Here is a 7,529-nt window from a genome sequence, read left to right on the forward strand (position 1 = left end):
ACAACTATTTTGAAACTATAATAAATTGAGCATACTGTAAATACTAGTGTTAATACAGCAACATCTAAGTGGGTTGTTTCCTGGCAGGCAACAGAAACATTTTTTTTTTTTTTAAACAGGAGCAAGCAAAACACTTTATATTTGTTTTAGGGGAAGTAAGCCTTAAAAATAGGCATACATTCTAAAAACAAAAGATGTTTAAAATACTTTTCTTGTAGAACACTGCTTCTCAGCCTGAGGTGCTGGCCCGCAGAGGCCACACGGTGATGTCTACAGACTTGTTTAACTGCTCACACTAGTGAGCTGCCGTCACCTAGTGGTAGAGACCAGGGACACTCCTGAGCCTCCTACAATGCAGAGGACAGCGCAACCCTAAACAACCTTTTGGTCTCAAATGGGAGAAGTCCTGAAGTTGAGAACAATGATGCAGGCACAATGGTCATTAGCTTGAAGTTCCTAGGCAAACACACACACACACACACCCCACAAAACAAGGTCATTCTTACATAGGCTGACCTTGGATGTAACTTTCTTAACTCTACGTGCTTCCCAGCCATTTCCCAATCCCCGGGGCTCTGGTTCATACCCTTTGGCCTGCATAGGAATCACCTTGGGACTTCACAGTGACCCCTGCCCTCCTGGCTGCAAGTCCAGATGCAGTGTATGTGGAGTGGTTGGCTCTGCCCTTTCATCAGGACCTCAGCAACCTCTTCCCTGAAGAAGCATCTTTTAGGACTCTGCTGAGTAATTCAGCACTGCTAAGGTTTCATTATGGCTCTCTTTTCATGGCATTAGAAGATGATCGTGGGTGACTTTGGAGACCATTTATACCACTCTATTTGGTCATCTGTGACTTTGGACATTCTGGTATATTCAGGAGTTTTCTTTGGTTGTTGCTATCCCAAGCTACACCATGGAGAACACCTCTTTATTCCTGAATTTTGGGTCTCTCCAGAGTCCTGTTTTATCATGGCATGAGATTGCATTTCTGAGTTTTGGATGGTGTGAACTTGACCCCTCTTCAGCAGCCTGGAGGCCTCAGCTTCTGGGTTTAGACTTTTGCCAAGAAGAGGGAGGGAGCCATAATGTCAGGCCTGACTAACTGGACTGTAATCCTCACTGGGTTCAGAGTCTTTCAGGGGCAACCCTTACAGGAGTGACCATGCTTGCCCAAACTGCAGGCTGGACAGTGGTTCTCACCAAACTTTCTGTCTCACCTTTGTCTAAGGCTGAGGAAAGGGTTATTTTCTTAATGCTGAGGCAGTTTTCAGGGGGGAAACGAAGGGAAACAATATCCAAGCTTTCGGCATCTGGTGCTATCATAAAGGAAACACAAATTAAGGCAGCGATGAACGAATTTCCAACACATATGATTGGCAAGACAACCGGTCTGTTTTCTGTTGCTATGTATGTATGGCACAATGGCCGAGTCTAGGTATTTATTGAACAAAGACATTTATTTGTTTCACAGTTTTTGATGTTTAAAGTCCAATCGGCATAGGTGGGCTCTGCTTCCACCTGGTGAGGGCATGGCGTTGCGTCAGGACAAGACAGGGGGTCTGAGTGAAGGGAAAGACAAGGATACCCTTACAGAACCGCTCTGGTGAGGATTAATTCTTTGTCTTGTAAGAACCACTTCGATCCCACTGAGGTCACACCCTCAGTGACACAAGCACCTCCCATTCGTCTCCACTCCAGAAGGTTCCACAGCCCTCACCAGTACCACATGGAGAACAGAGCCTCCAACACATGCGTCCTTGGGGGACACCATATATATGCCCATGTCAAAACAGTGTGAAAGAAAGCAGAACCATGGTGGCTGTGGATGAGAGATGACCCAGTAGAAACTGGCCTGTTAGAGCCACAGGCAAGGCTGGGTAAGGCTGGAGGTGCACATTACTTAACACTGAGCATGTCCAGACCTCTAGGGGCTCCAAAGACAGGCTCAGGGGTGACCAGGGGTCAGTGGAGAGCATCCTGGATGTCTGTCAGGAGTGTGGGTACAGTATGGACTGCTTCCACAGCAGAGTACCCACAGGAGTCAAAGGGGATGGCTCAGAACTCTGCCTTTCAATGTGGATCATTCTCAAACAATGTTCAAGGAAACACTGCATACCACAGAAGTGTAGACATGGTGAAGCAGCTTTATTTCTGAGCGGAGAGGTTCTCTGCTGGACAAGATGCTTAGAAACAGGACCACCCTGGACGCACTAATGCTCTGGGAGACCCCGTGCAGTAGGAAGTTACTGACACATTAGGACAGAACGCCAAGTTTAGCGCAGTGGGCAGGGATGGTGCTGGATGGAGATCAGGGTCAAGTACGTGCAGTGTCTCAAATATTTTTACTCTTAAGAAAGGAGATCAGACAGAGGTATCCATTGTGTTTCCCTTGATATATATATATATATATATATATATATTCATGAGATGTTTTATAATAAAAACATCTAAAAGAAAGGAGAGTAAGAAAGAAGTCGGACAAAGCTTCCACAGGAGGTTTTCAACACTCATCCATGGCGGATGAGAGGTGGGTGTCTGAGCCAGGTGTACTCTGATCCCTGAGGTAGTAGATCCTCAAAGTTGGGTAAGCTCACTGATAGTAGTTGTTACGATCACGTAACTCCGCCCTCAGAGTCACGTGCTCATCAGCCGACCTGACATTGGCTAAATTGACACACCTCACTTTTCTCCTAGTTAAACAACAACAACAACAACAACAACCAGAAAAACAACAACTAGATTTGGCATAAAACTTTTGGCTCTGTGCTGTGGAAGGGAGCCTTGTTATGGGGAAGCGTGACCAGGAGGGGGCGCGCTGGCGGCTTCTCCGTCTCCCTCGCGCTCTGAAAGCAAACCTGAGACCAGAAGCAGGTGAATATCTCTCGCAGTGAGGAGAGATATCTTCTACATCTTCTATCCAAACAGAGCCTCTGTTCCTGACACTTCACCTCTGCCCCCTCCTTTGCCATATTCCTTCTACCCCTTTGCTGTCCTAGGGTTGCTGCTCGCGGGTCCAGTACTGCATGCACCTTCCGAGCGCTAGAGGGCGCTCTCAGCCCAGTTGGAAGAAAGTGGCTTGCAGACTGCACTCGGTGTGGTGTGGGACTGGGACTCATGCCCGGGGGAAGCGCAAAGAGTGGCGTCAGCTCACCCGCTAGCTAGGTCGCGGAGGTGACTTGTTGCTTTGCTGGAGGAGGGTATGGAATGAGAGCTGTGACAAGGGTTCCAGGAGGGCATAGGGGATAAAGGTGGTAAATTATGTCCGCAAAGTAAGAATGGTTACACACACACACACACACACACACACACACACACACACACCACAACTGCAGAGATATTCCCAGAGTCTAGCCTTTGCAGAAAGAACATTTTGGTCTGGAAAATGAGAAGTTCTTTGCTGGACACAGCCTGGGGAGGATTTTCTTCCCTAAGTAGGAAGCAGGTGTGTGTGTGCGCGCGCGCGCGCGCGGGGTGGGGTGGGGTGGGGCAGAGGGAGGTCGTCATTCTTCATGCCCCAAAATAATTGTGGGAGGGAGTCACTGGGGCAGTTAGTGTGTGATCACGAAGCAGCTATCACCTGTATGCAAGACCAACCTGTGAGAAGACAGGAGACTGGGGCCTCAAGGAACTGGTCCTGGACCCACTTTCTACTAAGTTATTTTTAGGGAACCTGATCAAACAATATCGGTATTTAAGCCAGAGACAGCTAACTCTTGTTTCATAAGGTCTCAGATAGAACGGTTCTCAGGCTTTGTAGGCTATTTCTGCCTTCTAGTGAGAAGGGGGAACTTGGGGACACTTAGGGAATGGATGTAGCTATGTCCATAAGAACTTTAAAAGGGAGGAACTGAGGTGGCCCCAGGTCAGAGTTTGGTGACCCCCTGATGTCAACCAGGCTTCTTTGTTGCCTGTAGTTGACCCAGGCTAGCCACACCCCACTGGTCAGTCTCGGCAGAGCCCTTGCGTTCCAACCTGGAGGAGCATGCCTGAGAACGAGGGCATCTGAAGCAGGAATTGGTGAGGGCACTGTGAGTCTCACCCATTGGCTCTCGTTTCCCACGTGTTCACTGCCCAGCTTCTTCTAGAATCTTCTCAGATGTGCCAGAATCAGCCCAACAGCAGTGGGGTAGCATTGCCAGGCACTTCTTCAGTTCCATATTGAGCACAGTCTTTGATCTGACATAGCTGGTAAAGGGAGGCTCTCTTCGTGTATTTGTTAGCCTAAGCTACACAGAGCACCAGGGTGGCAGAGGGCAGCTGTGTCCACAGGGCCACATGGTACAAGCTAGGCTGGAGAGGGACAGCAGAGGGCGCATCTTCTATGAGAGGTAAAATGGAACCTCTCAGAGTGTGCCCAGGAGAAAGGATGACAGAGTCCTTTGGACCAGTGGCTAGGGATGAATCACAGGAATGTGTGAGGTTTTTGACCCTACTATGAATCCGACCACTGTACAGTCTCCTTGATGGAAGAGGAGATGTCAGTAGGGGCCAAGGATGGCATCTTCAGGAGAGGGCTTGGTTCTCCACTCAGGTGGTGTGTACAGAGCTGGATGGCCCCTCAAGGAAGTGCCTGGCGTGCTGTGGGGGAAAGGCTTGAGTCTAGAGGCTGGATTTCAGCCTCTGTGGCCTTCACTTCCCGTACTCAGGCTCTTCTGGTGTTCATAGTGGGAGTAGAGGTCTCTACAGAGAGTCACCAAGTGACTTGATATGGCACTCAGGCTGCCCTACATGTAGTCTGCCACGAGAGGCCCTTACAGGTATAATTCTGAGTAAACCTCAGGATGGCTGAGTGGCACTAGCTGTTTCTCTGTAGATGGGCAGCGCTGATCTCAGACAGCCTGATCCACTCATTCTCCAGAGTTCAGAGAGACTGGGAGAGAGCAACCCATGTGGTGAGTCTATTGTTCAGAACCCGTCAATGGGAAATGGACCCAATGGACAGTCCTGAATTAAAGAAACTGAGTAGGTGCTATGTCACCCTAAGTGGAGTCAGAGGAGATGGTGTGACCCCTAAAGCAAAGATGCAAGTTAAGGTGTCACAGGTGAGGGAGGCCAGCTGCTGCTGGAGGCTGGGAGGGGCAGCAGAGACATGTCAAGTGGTTTTCCACTTCATCTTAGCCAGCAAGACATTCTGATGGCCCTCACCTCCAGGATGCTGACATGGCACTGGTTGGGTTGCTTTCTGCTGCAGAGAGTGTTAGGGCAGCTGCAGGGAACCAGCCTGCCACACCCTCTGTGCCTCAGACACAAATAGAAATGGCAGAGAGGCGAATTCAGGGACTGCGATCTGAGTTTGTGCTCGAAGCAGGGTGACCCAAGGCACCAGTCAAACCATCTGTGACTCAGGCTCTCTGCAAAGTGAGGGGTGACCCCAAAGACATGCATCCTCCAGGCTGGCCCCACCCTCTGGTCCTTCTTTGAACTGTATATGTGGGCTCTCCCAACTTTCTGACTGTTTGAAATTCTTTGGTGGTCTAAAGAGCCTCCTGGCTCTTCACTTTGTTCTCCTGGATGGTCCAGTTCGGGAGCAAGGGCTCTCCTAGCATTGGGACATTGTCAAGCCCTAGATTTGCATCTCAGCTCCAGGCTGGCCCATGCCAACCAACTACTTGGAGGGCCTTAAAGTCAATGTGCCCATAGCCAGATTGAGAGTCCGCCTTTCAGGTTTCCCTCTACGTGGTGAAGCTCAGGAGCTGTGGCTGCTGTCTGCTGCCTCTGCCTCCCACACTTCCTTCTGTTATGGATTCCCCACTAATCTCCCACACACAGTGCTTCAGGTTGCCTGCATCACACTCTCACCAATGCAGAAATTCTTTGACTCCTTGTCCTTTTAAGTACTGGTGCCCTCCTGATGTCGATGTGTGCAACTGTTATACGCTGCCTGGTGAATTTATAACCTTGGCCTAAAAGTCTGTTCAAGTCCTTTGGCTTTTTAAAATTAATGAGTTCACCTCACCCCACCCCAACTGGTCATAGGAAATTGCTTTAAATCCTGACTATGAACTCTTATCAGATATGATTTGCAAATATTTCCCCAACCTCTAGTTCTTTTAATCTTGTGACTTACTCTCTGTTGGTGTTTCGGGGCTTTGTTTTTGTACCACGAGTGTGATGTATAAGAAGTCATAGCCAGCCAGGTGTGGTGGCACATACTTTTGGTCCTGGCACTCCAGAGTCAGAGACAGGTATATCTCTGTGAGTTCAAAGCCAGACTGTTCTACACAGTGACTTCCTGGCCAGACAACCTTCCCCTCTGCTCTTTTCTACAAGTCTGAGTTGATTTTTCAGCATGTGGGAATCCTGTTTCTCCATCATCATCTGCCAATGAGACCATCCTTTTCCTGGGAGTCTTCTTTGTATCCTTGCTGGGAACAAGTTTGAGTTCCTTTCTGGGATTTCTGCTCTGGTCCACTGGCCTACGCTTGTGTTTCTCGATTGGTCGTGCATGGTGTCTGTGATCATGGCTTCGTGATATAGTTTTATTTAATGGACTTATTTTTGACACTGGAGATGGGACTCAGGGCCTTGTACTTAACGAGCACGTGCTCTCCACTAAGTCACACTCAAATCCCGGTATAAAGTGATCTGGAGTCAGGACTATGAAAGCGTTCTGCACTTCCCCACTGGTAATGCTGTCTATGAGTATGATGCTCATGCATTCCAGGGATTCAACTACAGCCCAGTGGTGGGAGGTACTGTGGTGGTTGGATGAGAATGGACCCCATGGGCCCATATACTTGGCTAATTGGTCCCCAGTCAGTGGAACTTTTTGGAAAGGATTAGGAGGTGAGTCCGTGTTTGAGTAGATGTGGCTGGCTTTGTTGGAGGAGATGTGTCTCTGGGGGCAGGCTTTGAGATTTCAAAAGCCCATGTCAGGCTCAGTGCCACGCTCTGCCTGCAGATCAGTATGTGAAGCTCTCAGTTGTTGCTCCATGGTATTGTCCTGCCTGTCTGCTTCCCACTGTGGTGATCGCGGGCTAACCTCTGCAATGGTAAACAAACTCTCAGCTAAATGTTTTATAAATGTTGCCTTGATTGTGGTGTCTCTTCATAGCAATAGAACACTAAGACAGATACCTTCACCGTATTTTTTTTCCTTCCTCAAAATTGCCTTGACAGTTTGAACCATTTTGGTTCTCCTATGGGTTTTACAGCCCCTTTTCTTATTTCATGAGAAGTGCTATTGGCATTTTGATGGGTATTGATCTGAATTTGTGGGTTGTTTTGACTTATATAGGCATTTTGGTAACCGCTAATTCTTCTATCCATGATAATAGATTACCTCTCAGGTAATTGTGTGTCCCAGCTTCAGTTCTGTTCAGTGATAAAACACCTTGACAAAAGAAACTGTGAGGGAGGAGGGCTTTATTTGGCTCCCAGTTCCATTTCAGAAAAACAGGGACTTGAACCTGCTAGTGACATCCAGGAGAAAATGGACGCCTGCATGATTACTTGCATTGAGGCTCCTCTCTACACTTGTATAGCTCAGGATCTCTGCCTAGGGAATGGTGCCACCTACAGTGGCTGGG

Source organism: Mus caroli, unplaced genomic scaffold (assembly GCF_978045245.1).
Source record: "Mus caroli unplaced genomic scaffold, Mus_caroli_1 scaffold_4, whole genome shotgun sequence".
Taxonomy (NCBI): domain Eukaryota; kingdom Metazoa; phylum Chordata; class Mammalia; order Rodentia; family Muridae; genus Mus; species Mus caroli.